Source organism: Camelina sativa, chromosome 17, assembly GCF_030686135.1.
Source record: "Camelina sativa cultivar CO46 ecotype springtype chromosome 17, ASM3068613v1".
Lineage (NCBI taxonomy): Eukaryota > Viridiplantae > Streptophyta > Magnoliopsida > Brassicales > Brassicaceae > Camelina > Camelina sativa.
The window spans coordinates 22,638,822-22,659,794 of record NC_141896.1 but is presented as its reverse complement, the minus strand read 5'-3'; the positions used below and the strand labels follow the sequence as shown (position 1 = coordinate 22,659,794).

General features: G+C 31.4%; 2 long non-coding RNA genes across 3 annotated transcripts; one reads left to right on the top strand and one right to left on the bottom strand.

Annotated features, from left to right (window-relative positions):
- The first annotated feature begins 5,719 nt into the window (after nucleotides 1-5,719).
- LOC104757570 (uncharacterized) lies at nucleotides 5,720-7,072 on the top strand. Its single transcript, XR_762453.2, has 4 exons — nucleotides 5,720-5,939; nucleotides 6,035-6,338; nucleotides 6,536-6,734; nucleotides 6,900-7,072. It is a non-coding gene; the product is annotated as an uncharacterized LOC104757570 (long non-coding RNA).
- Nucleotides 7,073-7,526: 454 nt separating this feature from the next.
- Nucleotides 7,527-10,421, bottom strand: LOC104757568 (uncharacterized). 2 transcript variants are annotated; one of them, XR_762451.3, is made up of 4 exons: nucleotides 10,238-10,421; nucleotides 9,567-9,953; nucleotides 8,119-9,220; nucleotides 7,527-8,032 (listed from the first exon to the last, which is right to left on the bottom strand). It is a non-coding gene; the product is annotated as an uncharacterized LOC104757568 (long non-coding RNA). The 2 variants fall into 2 exon arrangements; XR_002036151.2 differs by lacking the exon at nucleotides 7,527-8,032 and having other exon boundaries at nucleotides 8,732-9,232; nucleotides 10,238-10,374.
- Between the last annotated feature and the right edge of the window lie 10,552 nt (nucleotides 10,422-20,973).

The window sequence follows — 20,973 nt, the reverse complement described above, 5'->3', positions numbered from 1 at the left end:
TGCATTAATCATATTCTACCACTCAATTTTATTCAAACACAATAAATTACTATTGTAACTCCATAGTTCTAAATGTAACTTCCATCATTTCTTATCATATAAATAAGCATTCTCTCAATCTATCATTCTCTCATATTGACATTCTTTTACTATCTCATTTTTACATTCTCTCATTCTTCTACAATACCTCAAATCATTTTTTGTTTTTTTTGTTATTTTTGATTTCTTATTTTTGTTGTATGGGTTGTAAAAAAAAATGAAATATCATTGTAAATTGTTAATGCTAAATTTTAATATAGAGACTACATGATATATATTTTACATTGTTCTTATTTTAAAAGATTTATCTCCTTTATCTAATTTGGATTATTATCTTATAAGTAATCATTCTCTCTTCCTCTCCCACCAATATCAAATGTTGTTATATCTCATATGTGTTGTAAGAGTTTGATTCTATATTTTAATTTAGAAAGTATTATATATATATAGATATTACATTGTTCTATTTTTTAAAGATTCATCTCCATTATCTAATTTGGATTACCATCTTATAGTAAACATTCTCTCCTCCTCTCCTACCAATATCAAATGTTGTTATATCTCATATGTGTTGTAACTTGTAAGAGTTTGATTCTATATTTTAATGTAGAAAGTATTATATATATTTAACATTGTTTTCAATTTTTATTTTATTTATATAAAAAATATTTCTTTTATATTTCTTGCCTTTCAAATCTATTCATATTTATTTTTAAATTTGCATAGTTAAATTTAAATTCACATATGTTGGTTTTAACAAAACAATCAACTTTATTTGAGAATTAGATGTTCCTATTCATTTTTAAACGATCAATATATAACATATAAGTATTTTGTCTTGCAATCACAAGTTCCATTTCCATTGCTTAACTTCATGGTTAAACTATAATTGTAACAACCCGTCCCGTGGACCCCACTAGCCAATCCGCTAGCTTGCCCCCATAGGCCCAAAGCTGGCCCTGCAGGGCATCGATCCTAACCCCTCACTGGGCAGATGGAACTATTCATCCAAATCCACAGTAGGTTATTGGTGTACCAGGCGTTCCTCGAACCCTGGTCCCCACCCTTTAACAACCTTCCCACAGGACAAGCTGTCACCAATTGACCTGCAGATCAACGGGACGGGTTGTCACATATCAATTGGTGACAACTTGTCCTGTGGGAAGGTTGTTAAAGGGTGAGGACCAGGGTTCGAGGAACGCCTGGCGCACCAATAACCTACTGTGGATTTGGATGAATAGTTCCATTTGCCAGTGAGGGATTAGGATCGATGCCCTGCAGGGCCAGCTTGGGGTCCGTTTGGGCGGCTAGCAGTGAGGCTAGCGGGGTCCACGGGACGGGTTGTCACATAAAAATCGATTTTTATGTGACAACCCGTCCCGTTGACCCCACTAGCCCACCGCTAGCTTGCCCCCATAGGCCCGAAGCTGGCCCTGCAGGGCATCGATCCTAACCCCTCACTGGGCAAATGGAACTATTCATCCAAATCCACAGTAGGTTATTGGTGTACCAGGCGTTCCTCGAACCCTGGTCCCCACCCTTTAACAACCTTCCCATAGGTCAATTGGTGGCAACTTGTCCTGTGGGAAGGTTGTTAAAGGGTGGGGACCAGGGTTCGAGGAACGCCTGGCGCACCAATAACCTACTGGTGGATGTGGATTTCCACAGTGATGGGTTAGGATCGATGCCCTGCAGGGCCAGCTTGGGGTCCGTTTGGGCGGCTAGCAGTGAGGCTAGCGGGCTAGCAGTGAGGCTAGTGGGGTCCACGGGACGGGTTGTTACAATAATATATGTTGTCCTATTTGTAGGAATAACAACATACTTATTTATTTAAAAGAGCAAATGATTAAACGAAATAAATATTTCTCCAAATTTTATAATTCAATCAGTGAGTGTACTAATTACTTTGAAAAACTTTTACATTGAAGTTTATAAAATCATATAAGAAAACTAAAATACTATATCACTTCAAATTTGGAAGGAAACACTTGGTATTCCTTTAAAAAAAAGTCAAGACACATATGAAAATTTATTAATATTTAACTCACTTTAAAGACATTAAAGGTCATTTAACTCAAAAATAACTTCTATCCAATAATTTCATACATTCCTCCCACAAATAAAAAAATATATATATATGTTCAAGATTGTATTTAAATATTACATAATTTTTTAGTTAGCTAAATTTATAGTCACATATATACAATATATATACATAAGAATTTATATTACTTATTAACACCATAATTCGACCTATTATTTGCTTAACTCAATATTAGTTTCAAAGCCAACTAAAGAAACACAGAAACAATCTTATTGATATTAGACCAAAACATGGGCATACAAACACAATCACTTATACGGAAGATATTTAAAAAAATAACTTATTATTGCAACATCAACGTATGAAGGGTTTACATAAGCAGTTAATTAGAAAATCTATAATACAATAAATGTATTGGAAACAATATCAGTCAATGATAAGATTGGATCCTCAAAAGCAAGAAACAACAACTTCATAATTCATAAAAAATAAACGCCACAATTATACACATCTGAACGAAATGGTATAAATATATAGTGTATAAATAAAAGTGACGGGAAAACCCGTATATGCCTAATTAAAACGAAATACAAAAAAAATGAAAAAGATAAAAAAAAAACAAGAAAGTGCCAACTACACCACAACCCACGCGTTGCGTGGGGAAGCACCTAGTATACATATAACTTTAGCAAAACTAGTAAATTAGTAACATTAAACAATATTATCTTTTTAGTAGTACATTTATTATGTTTAATGTTTAAATTTGTGTGATATGATTAGATAAGTAAATTTAAATGTAATATATGTTTTTTTTAGGGAAATTGCACTGTATAACCTAAAAAAATTTTATAATTAATTCAGTAACTATACTAACCATATAATAGTGATATAGTGTGTATTTTATATAATAATTACAAGATTAACCCTCTGTTATCACCTTCTACCACCACTCCTCCCACCACATCTAGCCCCACCGCCGGCAACCATCTCCGGCGACCACCGCCGGCCATCACCTTTACCCCTACCACCATCACCACTAGGGTTCCCAATGTACTATCCTTTAGGGTTTAGATTTCCTCTAACCACTACCGCCGGAGAACAGCCTGACCACCACCGGAAAACCGCCGGACCACCGCCGGAGAACCACCGGACCATCGCCGGAGAACTACCTCTGGCCACCACCGCCGGAAACCACCTCCGGCCATCACCGCCGGAAACCACCTCCGGCTACCACTGCCGGAAACTACCTCCAGCCACCACCGTCGGAAACCACCTCCGGCCACCCCCACCATCGCCGGCCACCCTCCACCGCCGCCGGCTTCCCTCCACCACCACCTCCTCCAACCTATCAACACCATCTTTCTTGGTAATTTTTTCTGCTCCTTATGTCATTCACTTAATTTTTTGAATTAGCATGCTATATTTTTAATTATCAATTTACTGCCTTAATTCACCCTTTGTTTTATATAAGTTTTCAATATTTTCGAGAACTGTGTAAATTAGAGAGCTCATCTATTTATGGTACACAAGAAAATTACTAAACAGAGTAACGAAATAAAATATTGAAAAAAGTAAGATAGAAAATTTAATTGTTTATTTTTTTAATTTGTGTGGAAAAACCTTAAACAACAAGTAATTTGAAAGAGATGAATATTAACCACTTTTTAGCCACTTTCTTTTGGGAATATATATTTTTTCCTTTTCTTTAGTATATACTTCAATTAAACGAAATGATGACTAGATGCATTGAACATTGAGATGTGTTTAATATTTTAATGCATCTTCAATATATCTATGTACGAATTTGTTTCCACAACTATGTGTTCCGCCAAACATTCATTCAAAAACGAGAGGAAATATTAGTGTGGCTTAGTGGGACAGGTTCGTATTTGTTTGCTTTATATGTTGGATCGGACAGGTTCGTATTTGTTTGCTTTATATGTTTTTAAGTCTGTCCAAGACTCTTATTTATAAATAAGCATGAATGGAGATATAGCCCCTAAAGATAACGCTGAGTTACATATTTTGGATACTGATAAGAGATCGGACAGTCGGTTGAAATCGTTAGAAGTGATTGATTGTATACTAAAACTAGAGTAATTTTTTTTTTTTTTGATAAAGTAAAAAGGTTATTGCTTACTCTTCTTTAGAAATTACTGTTTTTTTTTATATGCACTGAACATTTAGAGTTGTTTAGTTAGAATATAATATTCATGATGTACTACATCATTGTATAATGTAAGCATTATTTTATAATGAAACTAGGTAACAAGATTTTATCCGTTGGATTAGAAGGAGTGTCGAAAGATCTGAACCGTTGAGATCACAATGAAAAATCTATTTAAGAAGAAGGTATTCTACATTATTTCTCACATCAAAATCTTTTGCAAATATTTCTCTATATAGTATATAATATGCATCCTTATCTTAAACAAGTTCATAATAATTCTTCGAAACTTGTACAAATATATACGAGTATGAAGCCTGGTGATATGGGGTATACTATTGCTGATACAGAAACTAAAGATATTAATGATTATATCGGTGTTTCTGATGAATATTCTGAGATTAATTTACAGGATTTCAAAGGATATCGGCTCAAATTCTTTATCTTAATGATAATCTTGGCAAGAGTAATGGCGTTGCAGATTCTGAAATTCGTACATATGAGGATAAAACAAATATTTATATACTTATACATAAAAGTTCAATCGATATAAGAACTGATTATTCTAATTTAGGGATATTTCAATCTGATAGATCTATAAAATATTATCATCAAATTAATGTAAAAGGAAAAGAAGGAGGAGGTCTTACACTTAAAGGCTAACTAGCAGATGTACTTATGACTAAGTCTCCTTTTCCCTTTTGTTTCTGTTTTTCTTTTTGCAAATAATACAGTGGCTTTATGTTCCTATCTCTGAGAGCAAAACCCACGTCTCCTTTTCTGCTTTGTGCTTCCAAATGTGTTAGGAGTTGTGAAACTCCATTGTAAATTGAAATTAAAACACTGAATAAAGACGCTTTTTGTTGGGATAATTGCATTTTTTTGTACATTTATTTGCATTTGCATAGACCATATATTCGATATTCGAGAAACATAACCACTAAGGATGCTGAAATTATAGTTGACTCTCTTACGATCAAACAAAAAACAGAAGCCGAAATAACAGATGTAACCCGGAAGAAGTCTGCTTAGATTTATTTAAGGTCGATTCCATTTGACGTCAACTAGAAGACATAAAAATATGTCTACTCCTTAATTATAGTTTAAATTTTAATTAAAAAATTATAAAAAATAATTTGATAATCCTATTGACCAAATAATAACCACATAGACTTCCTGCGATGAAATAAAATAAATTTACATATAAAAAAGTCAAATTAAGGGAGAAAATGTTGATTAGGTTAAAATTATTTGATTTAGGGTTTGCTTAAGTAAATTTCATTGTAGACTATTGGTGGTTGACCGATTAAACCGAGATGTTCGGTTTTCGGTAGCATCTGTGAGAGGATCAACAAACCGATCGATAAAATTAATTTGGTAATTCAGTTTCTGGTTCGGTTCGGTTCGGTTTGGCGGGGTACATAACCGATCGGTTTTAATTAACCGAGTTATATATACCTAATTTCAGTAACCCTAACCCTAATCACTTCCATTTCTTCCTCTTCCACCTTCCGCCTCTTTCTCTCTTGCGATAAGCCATTCTGAAACCGAAAAAATCTGTCTCTCATCAAATCAACATCATAATCACCTTTCTTCTTCATCTTCATCATCTACAGCTCTTCTCTCTGTCAAACATGGTGTAGAGATTGACCTTTTAGCGTCCAAACCCTAATCTCGAGTTTTAGACGGGTAATGTCTTCCTCTTTTCTTTGTCTTCTCCTATGAAGCTGTTTTTGCCATAGTTGAATCTCTGCTTATTGTTCTCCAACCTTAAACCGTATTAGGTTGCTTATGTATTGGGCCAATTGCAAAATAAAACTGCTTTGGCTACTCTAAGCAAAGTACTGAGAGATGCGAACGGGCACCCAATGGTTAGACATGAGGCTGCAGAAGCGCTTGGTTCTATTGCAGGTATCTTTTGGTGGGTCCGCCTTTAAACCAACGACGACGGTGAATCTCTTGGTGGGTTCGCCTTGAAACCGACGACGACGGTGAATCTCTCGGTTAAATCCCGTTAGACGGATTTCTTCGGGAAGCAGAGGTTCGATGACTATTCTTCTTCTTTGCCTTCATACTCCTCGCAAAACGGTGAGTCATCTCTGTTTTGGTTACTTTAGGTTTTTAGCTTTGTTAAAATTTTGAAATTGGAAGTTTGAAAACTCTTAGTTACTAGAAATTTGTTAAAATCCAAAAAGAGAAGTCTTTTTATATCTAGAGATTGGAGCTCGTGTGTGAAACTCCTTATTAGTTGGTGCTTACTTGTGTTCTTTGTTTCATTTTGATAGCTGAAGGATCCCCTACTAGATTTTTTGTTGTTCATTCGATATACAAAGGAAAGCTGCGTTAACAGTAGATCTAAGAGCACCAGAGTTTGTGGCTTTAGACTAAGTCTCTCTCCCAAAAATCAAAGAGCCTCTAATTGTACAACTGCTCCAGTTTGCTCCTTCAGCTGGTATATGACAATACGATTGGACTAAGAAACAGGTGTGGTTGGTTTTATCTCTTAACTTTTCAGATGATCCATTGAGCTGTATTCCTTAAACTTTGTTAAAGCCATCTTACTGGATTTGGTGGTATAAGGCAGTCTTTTTTCTATTATGAATTTGGTAAAGCTTCATGTCAACTTGGAGAGTGTCTCTTCTTTTGCAGGTATCTAAGTGATGGTCGTGCCACCTCGAACCATTGGTTGCACTTAAGCAAAGTTGCTAAAAACATTAATTTTGAATAAAAGTGAATAAAAGTGAAGTTAACAAACTTCCTAAAGAAACTTTCTATTTTTATGGTCCATTTGTAGAATCTAAAATTATGGTCCTTAATTTAAATTTAGGGGGGTGTATTGAACTGAGAATTTTAAGAGATTTTGGGATATTCTTAAATCCCCTGTTATTTAATTGATGATTTTTTAAAATCATCTGAAATCCTATGTTATTGAATGTGAAATTTATAAAAATCATTTAAAATCTCTGGTTATTCAATCAATAGTTTATAAATCTCATTTCAAATCTACTGTTATTCAAAAAATCACAAATTTTCTTAAAAAACCTATTGGATGTGATTTTAGGAGACTTTTCAAACATTTTTAGTTGAAAATAATGTCCTACAAAATCACACCTTTGAAGGTGAAATTTTAAAATATTTTAAAAACACTTCTTCGATCTACAAAAGAAAAGGAATCTTTTGCTCAGTTTTTTTTTTTTTGCAAACTCTCCTCTCTCGTTCTCTCGTTCTCTCGTTATAAATCCTAGAAATATTTGTTGATGTGTAATCGAGTGAATCAATCCTAAATCCCATTATTAGTTACCGATTCACTATGAAAAACAACTCCATATTCTCAATTTCACTCAATTTCAAGTCAGATTCGTGATGGAGAAAGAAGATAGATTAGGGGGAGTTGTAGAACAGAATAAAAAAAAGATGAGTTTCAGGGATAATGGGTTCTTCTTCGGCTTCAAATTCGATGCCACCAATTATTGAACCAATCGAATTCTGATAATCTTGTTCTTGGTCGAACCCATCCATGGCAATCCTCGGGGAAACTGAAAGAGAGATAGAGAGACGAAGGAGAAAGCGGGAAAGAATTGGCTCCATCTCTGTTCTTGCTTGTGTCTTGCCCATCCATGGCAATCCTTGGAACGCAAACTCCCTCCTCTGCTTCCACTGTCTTGCTGTGTCCTCCTATCAGGAGAGCGACGCGTTTTGGCACTCCTTGTACTACATCCATCATCATCACGAGAAGTGCGGTAACTTTCTTTGGATATATCCTTGTTTTTCCTTCTGGAAAACTAGCCAAATAAATATATAATCAGCCAACAAGATTGAACCTAAAAGAGAGCATAGGCTAAAAGAAAAGATGGAATTTATATCATACCGTTGCGTGATCCTTGCTCCAATCTATGTTTTGTGATTGTTCAACAGGTGTATATCCAGTGTCCATAACAATAAATAAGTGTCACTGTCTTTGAACTAATCTAATCCTTAACAAACATGCACACTATTAAATAATTTTTTGATTTTGTTTCTTAAACCTCTTATGTTTTTCGAATATGATCAATGTGGTTATTCATCTCCAACAGTTTGGTCAGACCATTCTCTGTCTAGAGTGGGGATTTAAACTTGTTGGTTGACCTTAACTCTACATCATTATGGTTTTGTAGGATACTTCCTTTCTTTACATGGGGAGACTTTTAGAAGGCTTTGGCGTTGGAATCATCTCTTACACTGTAATTCTGAACTCGTCTGGTCACCATCATCTAACATCGACTTTATCCAATCCTCTCTACACAGGCAAACAAACCACACCGATTCAACCTCACGTGAAGATCACACTTTCATTGTAATAACAAGATACACATTGTAATTTATTTTATGTTAACCAAAGTGTGATCGAGTGAAGATCACGTGAGGTTGAATCAAGCTGTTTTTTTATTCTTCCCTTTCTATATTCTAAAATCATCTAAAATTTATAATCAAATCTCACCAAATCCCAAAACCCAAATCTCAAAAAATCTACCAAAATATCAAAATTTCCCAAAATTACACTTAAATCTCCCAAAATTCCAAAATATTAAAATCTCAGCAAATCTCCTAAAATATCAGATTCAATACACCCTCCTTATTATTTTGGAAATTATAATAGTATGATAAATTCAAGAAGTGATAACATAATCCACACTTCAAGAAGTGTTTGCCCTTTGATCTTTCTCCTTGAGGTTTTTGGTTGGCTCCACGGCGAAATCAAACACTACACAGCAAAGTCTAAGCTTCTTAAGAAACAGTTCTTGCTTCTCAGAGATTGATACATCTCTCAACCTTGGCAACACATCAAAAGAAACACAATCAGTGTTATCTCCGTTTGATCTCTGACTCAAAGCTTCATCACCTCGTCCTTGATTATTGTTGTTATCTGCAGTTTGGGATTCACCATTATCCCAAAACTTGGCAGAAGGTTTCTTTGGGAGCTTCCCAAGTATCTGCTTAAACATCTTCGATCTTTTTAGTCAATTTCTTCCTCAGATTTAGACTTATGAAATATGAATCATGGAAAGAAAAAAAGCAAACTTGGGTTTGACCCAAGTAATCTAAATAATCGAACAACAAAGACAGAATAAAGAAGAAGAAGAAAGAGTTTAGCTTTTCATAGTTATTGCTCCGGTTCATCTCATATACACACAACATCAGACTCAAACCTCAACTCTACATTCTACTTTTAGAGTTACAACCTAAACCATTTACACACCAAACTCAAAACTTTTGATTCAAAAGTCATCACATATGCTACAAGCTGAAAACGCAATTTGTAACAGGAAGAGGCCTTACCAACGATGGCGCCAAGTGACTGTGAAGAGTCCTGAACAGACTGTGTAGCCTTTTGTGTCACTTCCTCGGTCGTACCAGCGAGCCAAGAAGTAACAGCTCCACTCAGCTTCTCCACCATCCCTCCTTCGCCTTCATCCGCATAAGCTTTGCCGTGTTTCATAGGTGCTTCCGAGCTCGGATCCTTAAATCCTCCTAGCCTTTTCTCCACCTCCTCCAATTGTGTCACTATCCCCTTCTTCGCCGGCCCCGTTTCTTCTCCACCATGATGAAGCTTTTCAGCGACCACCTCTGACAAAACCTTATCTTCCTCTCCCGGACTCAGTTTATCCGTCAGATATTATTTAGCCGACACGCCCTTGTCTTGTCCCGTCTCTGTACCACCGGTTCCTGGACTCAATATGTCACAGAGAAATCTGAGAGATCGTAATCAGATCCGGAGAAGGATCAAAACAAACAATTTCCAATCGACTAAACAATTTCCAATTCCCAATTAGCAATTCCTAATCTTAACCAAATAGATCAAAACAAAGAATAAATAAACAATAGAGAGATCACTTTCAGGTGACCAAAAAAACAAAAAAAAGAGAGAGATCACTTTCAAAGATCTATTTTTTTTTTTCAAATCAAACGATTGATTGACAACAGAGAGAAGTGTAGAAATTGGATCATACCTCATTAAGATTAGACTCCTGCTTGGGTTTCCCGAATCATCGATGGATGTATGACGAGTTTCTTCCTCGATGACGGAAAGAGAAAAGACAGGGATAAACAAACGCCAAAAACACCGCTTTTTTTTTTATTTTTCTCCTAAAATTTTATTCAGAGGCTGACACGTGTTAGCTAAGCATCCTTCCTAAAATGTCTAAGGAGTTTTCTTCTTTCTCTTTATCTCATATTTATCGTAATGCAAATACTAAAGCGGATTCTTTGGCACGCCAAGCGCAATTATCTTCGCATCATGTTTTGTTTATGGGTGAATTACTCAAATGTTACTCATTTTAGGTAATATTACCAGAATCTACAAAAAACTTTTTTATTACTAGAATGTTTTGGGTATTTTTAAAATACCTAGCGTGCCCTTGTTTTATGTTACCGGAAAAAATGTAATTACAAAAATGCCATTGCCACGTCAGAAATCGCTGACGTGTAACCATAACTCAGCCGTAACGCGTTACATAGTATGTTGCGGCTGAGTTATAGGTATGTTGCGGCTGAGTTATTGGAAAAACATTTGATTAAGAGTGGACTGCTGACTTATTAAAATCTGGCTGAGTTATGCGCATAAGTCAGCCAAGGGTTACGGCTGACTTATTAAATCTGGCTGAGTTATGCGCATGGCTCAGCTGTAGTTACGGCTGAGTTTTCACCCGATGGTTGAGTTGTCAAAATTTTGGCTGAGTTATCACAACGACACGGCTGAGTTGTCAAAATTTTGGCTGAGTTATCACAACGACACGGCGGAGTTAACATTTTCCGCTTGGCTGAGTTATGAAAAACGGTTGACTTATGAGATGTTGTTACGGCTGAGTTATGGTAAAAAAACTATAACTCAGCCGTCATAGGCTGACTTATCGACAACTCAGCCGTTTGACAGCTGACTTATTAGCAAAAGATTAATTACTAGAATGTTATTCAGTTACGGCTGACTTATCAAACGATACGGCTGAGTTACATATTTTCAGTTGATGAAGTGGCTGAGTTTGGCAGTAATTTTTTTTGCTTTTTAATTACTGTAATGTTTTTCATGTTGTGGCTGAGTTACATTGTTAACTAAACTTCTTTATTACATTGCAAATTAAAAAATTAACTACATGCATGCCATAATATTTAAAATCTTATCATATTTAGGTCTATGTCTATTTTCATTTCAAATGATAATAAAAAATAATAATTTAGGAGAAATAAAATAACTAATTAAAAAATTTATTAAATAAAAGAAAAACAGTAAAAAATATTTTTATTGATATATGAATTAAATAAAAACGATAAAAATAATTTTTTGGTATTATATAACTGAATTTTCGTTTTTTTAATTAAAAAAAATAGAAAACTCAACTTACCACATCTTTAACTCATGAAAATTTCCATGATGTTAAATAATCTTTTGAGTTAACAATTTTACAAAGGATATACCTCAAAATTGTACATCAACCATAACACATGATTATTCAAACTCAACTTCAAAAAAATTAGTTTTGTTAGTGATTTGTAACATTTTTGAATAAAATTTAGGTCTTTGTCTATTTTCATTTCAAATAATAATAAAAAGATAATAATTTAGGAGAAATAAAATAACTAATTAAAAAAGTTATTAAATAAAAAAACAGTAAAAATTATTTTTTTTGATATATAAATTAAATAAAAACGAAAAAATAATTTTTTGGTATTATATAACTGAATTTTTGTTTTTTTAATTAAAAAAAATAGATAACTCAACTTACCACATCTTTAACTCATGAAAATTTCGATGATGTTGAATAATCTTTTGAGTTAACAATTTTACAAAAGATATACCTCAAACTTATAAATTAACCATAACACATGATTATTCAAACTCAACTTCAAAAAAATTAGTTTTGTTAGTGATTGGTAACATTTTTGAATAAAATTTAGGTCTATGTCTATTTTCATTTCAAATAATAATAAAAAATAATAATTTAGGAGAAATAAAATAACTAATTAAAAAAGTTATTAAATAAAAGAAAAACAGTAAAAATTATTTTTCTTGATATATGAATTAAATAAAAACGAAAAAATATTTATTTTGTATTATATAACTGAATTTTCGTTTTTTTTAATTAAAAAAAAAGAGATAACTCAACTTACCACATCTTTAACTCATGAAAATTTCCATGATGTTGAATAATCTTTTGAGTTAACAATTTTACAAAGGATACACCTCAAATTTGTACATCAACCATAACACATAATTATTCAAACTCAACTTCAAAAAAATTAATTTTGTTAGTGATTGGTAACATTTTTGAATAAAATTTAGGTCTATGTCTATTTTCATTTCAAATGATAACAAAAAATAATAATTTAGGAGAAATAAAATAACTAATTAAAAAAGTTATTAAATAAAAGAAAAACAGTAAAAATTATTTTTCTTGATATATGAATTAAATAAAAACGAAAAAATAATTTTTCTGTATTATATAACTGAATTTTCGTTTTTTTTAATTAAAAAAAAAGAGATAACTCAACTTACCACATCTTTAACTCATGAAAATTTCCATGATGTTGAATAATCTTTTGAGTTAACAATTTTACAAAGGATATACCTCAAATTTGTACATCAACCATAACACATAATTATTCAAACTCAACTTCAAAAAAATTAATTTTGTTAGTGATTGGTAACATTTTTGAATAAAATTTAGGTCTATGTCTATTTTCATTTCAAATGATAACAAAAAATAATAATTTAGGGAAATAAAATAACTAATTAAAAAAGTTATTAAATAAAAGAAAAACAGTAAAAATTATTTTTCTTGATATATGAATTAAATAAAAACGAAAAAATAATTTTTCTGTATTATATAACTGAATTTTCGTTTTTTTTTTAATTAAAAAAAAATAGATAACTCAACTTACCACATCTTTAACTCATGAAAATTTCCATGATGTTTTGAGTTAACAATTTTACAAAGGATATACCTCAAACTTGTACATCAACCATAACACATGATTATTCAAACTCAACTTCAAAAAAATTAGTTTTGTTAGTGATTGGTAACATTTTTGAATAAAATTTAGGTCTATGTCTATTTTCATTTCAAATGATAATAAAAATAATAATTTAGGAGAAATAAAATAACTAATTAAAAAAGTTATTAAATAAAAGAAAAACAGTAAAAATTATTTTTCTTGATATATGAATTAAATAAAAACGAAAAAATAATTTTTTTGTATTATATAACTGAATTTTCGTTTTTTTTAATTAAAAAAAAGAGATAACTCAACTTACCACATCTTTAACTCATGAAAATTTTCATGATGTTGAATAATCTTTTGAGTTAACAATTTTACAAAGGATATACCTCAAATTTGTACATCAACCATAACACATGATTATTCAAACTCAACTTCAAAAAAATTAATTTTGTTAGTGATTGGTAACATTTTTGAATAAAATTTAGGTCTATGTCTATTTTCATTTCAAATGATAACAAAAAATAATAATTTAGGAGAAATAAAATAACTAATTAAAAAAGTTATTAAATAAAAGAAAAACAGTAAAAATTATTTTTCTTGATATATGAATTAAATAAAAACGAAAAAATAATTTTTCTGTATTATATAACTGAATTTTCGTTTTTTTTTAATTAAAAAAAAAATAGATAACTCAACTTACCACATCTTTAACTCATGAAAATTTCCATGATGTTGAATAATCTTTTGAGTTAACAATTTTACAAAGGATATACCTCAAACTTGTACATCAACCATAACACATGATTATTCAAACTCAACTTCAAAAAAATTAGTTTTGTTAGTGATTGGTAACATTTTTGAATAAAATTTAGGTCTATGTCTATTTTCATTTCAAATGATAATAAATAATAATAATTTAGGAGAAATAAAATAACTAATTAAAAAAATTAGTTTTGTTAGTGATTGGTAACATTTTTGAATAAAATTTGAGTTAAGTCCATAACTCAACTTAAGTCAATAGTAACACATGTTATCATCTATTTACTTTCAGATTTTTCTTGTGATAACTCAGCCATAACTCACTATAACTCAGCCGTCACATGACCTTTCGTTTTCCCGTAAATATTATAACTCAGCCGTAAAGTCATATATATCATTCATTTACTTTCAGATTGTTTCTTGTGATAACTCAGCCATAACTCACTATAACTCAGCCGTCACATGACCTTTCGTTTTCCCGTTTTTCATAACTCAGCCGTAAAGCGATATTTTGGCGGGAAACCATCAGTTAACCTAATAATAGACATATTTCCATTCTAAATTTAAATTTTGAGTTATAATAATTTTAATATTCAATTGTTGGAGAAATACTTTTAGAAAAATAAAATTCTAAATTTGAATAATAATTATTTAATTATTTGCAATAATATCTTGTGATAAAAAGCTCACTTTATAAATTTATTATGCGTGTGGATTTGTGCAGGCACAGAATTAGTGATTTTTCGCGCTTCCCTAACAACACTTTTTGTAATATCGAGAGACGTTTTAATAGTTTTAGAAAAATAAAATTCTAAATTCGAATAATAATTTATTTAATTATTTGCAATAATATCTTGTGATAAAAAGCTCACTTTATGAATTTATTATGCGTGTGGATTTGAGCAGGCACAGAATTAGTGATTATTCGCGCTTCCCTAAAAACACTTTTTGTAATATCGAGAGACGTTTTAATACTTATTAGGAATCTGACAGAAGAAAAGACCCAGGAAAGAAGAATATGTTTTCATATTATTGAGAAGACCCTAAACGGTAACTCAGCCATAACTTTACCATAACTCAGCCAACCCTCAAATTAGAATGACTAAATAACCGACCAAACCAAACCGAACCGAAAAAAATAATTTTTCCAATTTGGTATTTTTGAACTGGTATGTTTGGTTAATTTCTGTTATATTAGGCTTACTTTTGGTTATATTAGGCTAATCTACTTAATTACAATAGAATTTGAGTTATTTATGGTTATATATTAATCTAACCGACCTATAACCGGAAATAACCAAAAATGTTTTTGATTTTTTAAAAATATATTCAAATGGTAATAATATTAGTATATCCATTTACCACCTTAAACCAAACACATTAAAAAACATTAAAACCAAAATAAAAAAACAAATAATGTTACTCATCTGAACCCTACATCTCAAACCCTAAACTCCAACCCTAACCCTAACCCCTAAACGTCATGTGTTGTATGTTTAACACATTCTGGTGAGAATGTGTAAAAATCAATTTTTCTTTATAATTATGACTTTTTATTGGATATAATAATTGTAATATTCATATTTCAATTGTAAATTTAAATATTGAGTTATAATAATAAAAATTTACAAATATTTCATAAGTCAGCCGTTTAAGTCAATAACTCTGTCATCACTTCGTCGGAATTTTTTTATTTTTTATTCAAATTTTGAGTTTAATTTTTTAATTATTTTGTATAATATATTATGAAAAAATTAACTTTATAAATTTATTATACGAGTGAATCTGAGCAGGCACAGAATTATAATTAATATTAATATTATAACGTTTGGTGGTTATATACTTTGTTTGCGTGATAATTACTAGAAAAAACGCACAGCTCAGTTGGTTAATGACCCGTTTCTCAGGTTGTGTGTCACGGGTTCGACGCCTCAAAACCATATTTTGTGCATTTTTCGTCATTTTTTAATAAAGGGTAAAACAGTCATTTTGAATTCATCTTCTCCATCCGAACCTGTAACCCTATTTCATGGCCGCCGGTCGTTTATTCACTCGTTTTTCATCGATTTCTTTGTTAATTCAACTGTTTTTGATAACCCAATATTAGATCTAACATATATCATCCTATTTTCAGTAAAAAAGATCAATTTTTTTTCGTTTCCCGATTTTACAACCGATTAAGTTTTTGGGTTGTGACGAGGAAAATCGAAAATGATGTGTATTTTAATTTGCTGATGTGTATTTATTTTTATTTTTTTTACTCAAAATCGAAAAACAAAACTCAAGAAGTAAATTGTAATTACCCCCAGATCATTAAACATTTGAGTAATTTTCAAAAGATTTATAGATATAAGTAATAAACCAACTTTTGGATAACATTTCAGTAATTCTTTTTTGTTTATAAACAATTTTCCTTCAAATTGATTTATTTGAGCTGATTCTTTTATTTACAAAAAAAAAAAAAATGTCGATTGTTAGTTAATTAGGATTTCTGATTTATTTTTTTAGCTTTTTAAGCTAACAACTTTGCTTAAATGCAACCAATGGAGATGCTCTAAGAATCCAGAAAGACGTCCATTGGCATCTATTGTAATAAGTTCTTGGACTTTATTATATAGATTGAACCATTGTGCTTCTTTGATGCAAAATTCATTTCCCAAATGCCTTATTTCCTTTTCTTTTACAATTGCAGATGTTAGCAGCTCTTAAGAAACAGACCCGATGAACATGTTAAGTTTGAAGGAGTTTGTTGACCCCAACATGATGGATTTATACCCGCACGACTGTTTGTTCAAGGTAAGCTAAGAAACAAATGGTTAGTAGTTTGAAAAATGTAGTAACGATATGATTGTTTTTTTTTCATTGTGAATAAATTTTGGTAGACAGATTGCTATGTTGGCTAAGCAATGCGTTGATGATGATCCGATTCTAAGACCAAACATGAAGCAAGTGGTTATATCGCTCTCGCAGATACTCTTGTCTTCTATTGAATGGGAAGCAACTCTTGCTGGAAATAGCCAAGTCTTTAGTGGCCTTGTCCAAGGAAGATAAACACAATGAAACCTTAAAAACCCTTTTCGATTTTATCGATTATTCGTCATTGCTGCCTAGAAGAAGTTTAGTTTATATCTAAACCAAAGATCGATCGCAGTCTAACTAAGTAGTTAGGTAGAGAGACAAATCTCTATATGAGTATTCTTTTGGAGAATCAATGAAACAGAGATGCATGAGTTTATATGCTTGAGATATGTTGCAATCTTACAAACAAAACATCAAAACGTTACTTTATTTTTTCTTATACAACAAAACATCATCACTGTATTTACTTACAATAGATTGATGCTGATACATGAAATGAAACAGAGCCGTATAATGTTACATATAAATTTTGTACATAATCAGTATGTTGTTACACTCGGCTGCTTCTTCTTACCTGTGTAAGACGCAGAAGATAAAACCATGGCTGCGATTAAAAGTATCTGCCTGATGCTGGTCCATGTGTTGTTATTATCAGGCATGATGCAAATATGTTGTTCTCTCGCCTCCAGTTTTTTACGCATGATTAGGAATCCGAAAAACAAAAGAAAGAGGAAAATAAAAACTCTAGTCCTGATAGGATAAATTCTAAAATTCTTTTGATAAACTAAATAAATCACTTTTCAATTAAACACTTTTTCAATTATACAGACTTCACACAGAACTCCAACACGTTGACTTCAAAAAGAAGTTAAGTTAATGACCTAACTGCCTAAGAAAACCAAAAACTTGATTTCTCCATATGTATAATATATAATCATGTCAAAAACATATATAAGCAAGTACATAACATATATCAAAGAATACAACAAGAAAATCTTAAAAATTATTCACCAATTTGCAATAAATTGGTTTACAAATTTTGCCTACTTCATGTTGATGTCAAACGAGTAGATATCAACAAGCCTCTACGCAGAGACTTTAACTCGAAGTCTATTTTTGCAATTACAATTTAATAAAGCACACACCAGACGAAGTCTACTAGGATAGTTGACTTCTTTTGTTGTCTTCCTTTGTTAATTTTTTGGTCAGTTTTGCAATTAAAAACATAGAACAGAGTAGACTTCTTAGGAAGTTTCAACAAGTTAACTTCGATTAGAGTCTACTCTGGTTATTTTTGCAATTGACCAAACCATTGACTTGGTAGTAGACTTCTAGCTGACAAGTAGACTTCATCTATCTATCAACTAGAAAAAAGTAAACTTCGTTTTGGTTAGTTTTGCAATTGGCCAAGTTTGACTTTTGCCAAGTAGACTACGTATAAAGTCTCCAGGAATGATGACTTCGTTTGCAGTCTGCCATGGTCATTTTTGGGGTTGACCAACATTTTTATTTTTTTACTAGTAGATTTCTTTTGCAGTCAACTAATTATTTTAATATCAATAATATAACGGTCAATGCTTAAATATTTTGGTCAATACCAAAAATAGTCACTATAGAAGTCTACTCGTTTATTATCGTAAGAAGACTTCGTCCGGCAGTCATAACTAAAAAGTCAAGAATTTGGTCAATTGCAAAAAACACCTTACTAGAAAATTATATAAGAAAATATGTTTTCACTCTGAGTTAAAAACTTCTAACTTTAGTAATTTTTTTAAAATCGATTTTGAAATCTTTTAATATATCCATAAAATTTTGATATTAAACTCCAAAAAGTTTTAAAACAAAAAACTGAATTTATATTATGATGCAATTATGAATTATGCAAAATGAGTAGCATTTATATTTGTAGTTTCAGAATATGTTCAGAGATTGTAGTTTATCTCTTCAAAAAAGAGAGCAAAATATCCAAGTATTTTCCTCAAAGTTCGTTATAAATTTTTATTTATTTCTTGAATCAATTTTCTTTTTGTCGTTTGTCAAAAAAAAATCCAAGTTTGTCTGGCAAAACTAATATCTTATTATTTACTTTAGAGTCCATTAGTGTGTTAGACACTTTTTGAAAAGTAATTTGAAAAGTATGCAGTTTTTGTTAAAAATTTGGAGAATAGACATTTTTTAGCTTTTGTGAGATAGAAAATTTGTGAGAGAGTGTATAAGACAAAAACAAATAGAAAGACCAATGTACCCATCCTTATGTGTCATAAAAGAGAGAGTTTATTTGTGGTCCCAATTTTAGAGGAAATGAGAGATGAAATTTTATGTATGTGGGACCATATTTTGAGGTATTGGATAAAAAAAACTAATGTTTCATAGTCCACTTAAATTAAAAAAAATTCTTTCAAATAACATTAAATAATTTTTATTTTCAAACTTAGCACTCTAAAATTTAAAATCAGGGTTTAGTTTTATTTTGGTCTACCATCTGGGTTAATTGTACAATATGGGTTTAGTGTACAACCAGAGTTTGGTGTACCATATAGGTTTAGTGTACCATCTAGTTTTAGTGTACAATGTAGGTTTGGTGTACAATATGAGTCTGGTATAACATCTAGGTTTGGTATACTATTTGAGTATAGTAGACCATCTAACGTCTGATGTACCATCTGGGTCTAGTATACCACCTGGCTCTGGTGTATCATCTGACTTTGGTGTACAATCTGACTCTGGTGTACCATCTGGGTCTAGTGTACCATCTGAATCTAGTGTAACATCTAACTTTGGTGTACCATCTGAATCAGGTGTACCATTTGAGTCTGGTGTACTATCTACGTCTGGTATACCATCTAGGTCTGGTGTACCATCTGACTCTGGTGTACCATCTGGGTCTAGTGTATCATTTAGGTCTGGTGTACCATCTGAATCTGGTGTACTATCTGAATCTGGTTTACCATTTGGGTCTGGTGTACCATCTGAATCTGGTGTATCATCTAGATCTAATATACCATCTGGATTTGGTGTACCATCTAGGTTTAGTGTACCATTTGGATTTGGTTTATCATCTAATTTTGGTGTACCATATTGGTTTAGTGTACTATCTAATTAATTTTTCAAAATGAAAACCCTACAATCTATATATCAAACTTTATCCCTTCAAAACTATATCCTAAATGTATAATAGAGAACTCAAACCTAAAAAAATAAAACTAACTTAAAAATATTGTAATGTGTGAAATACTGTAATTCTGGTGTACAATCTGGGTTCGGTGTACCATCTAGGTTTAGTGTACTATCTAGGTTTGGTGTACCATTTGGGTTTGGTGTACCATCTAAATAAATTTATAAAACTAAACCCTACACTCTAAATACTAAATCATATCCCTTCAAAACTATAGCCTAAATGTAAAATAGAGAATGCAAAACTAAAAAAAAATCTAAAAACGAATTTAATATATTGTAATGTATGAAATACTGTTATTCTGGAGCACAATCTAGGTTTGGTGACCATCTGAGTTTGGTGTACCATCTGGATTAAGTGTACCATCTAGATTTGATGTACCATATGGGTTTAGTGTACCATCTGGGTTTGGTGTATCATCTAAATAAATTTTCAAAAACTAAACCCTACACTATAAATACTAAACTTTATTCCTTCAAAACTATAACCTAAATATAAAACGGAGAACTCAAAACTAAAAAAAATAATAATTCTAAAAATTTTGGGAAGTTTATGAAATTTCTAAAAATTAATTTAAAATATTGTAATGTGTCTAATAATGATATTTTGGGAAGTTTATGAAATGTATAATATAATTATCCATAATACATGTTTTAGTGTTGTTTAGGATATTTTTCAAAAATCAATTACACATCTAAAATTCAAAACACATACATCCATTAAAAAAAGGATTTATTAATTTGTAAAGATAATTTTTTATTTAGGTTATTATTTTGGTCATGTCTAAAAAAAAAAATAGAAAATTCATCGATTATTAAAACAACATACCTTTGTTATTGAGCTGATATTTATTAGGTTCAAATTTAAAAACTAATTTATCTTTATGTGGATACATAAAAAAGAAACAAAAGATTAAAAATGTCACTTTCTAAATCCCTCCCTTATATCCATTAGAGA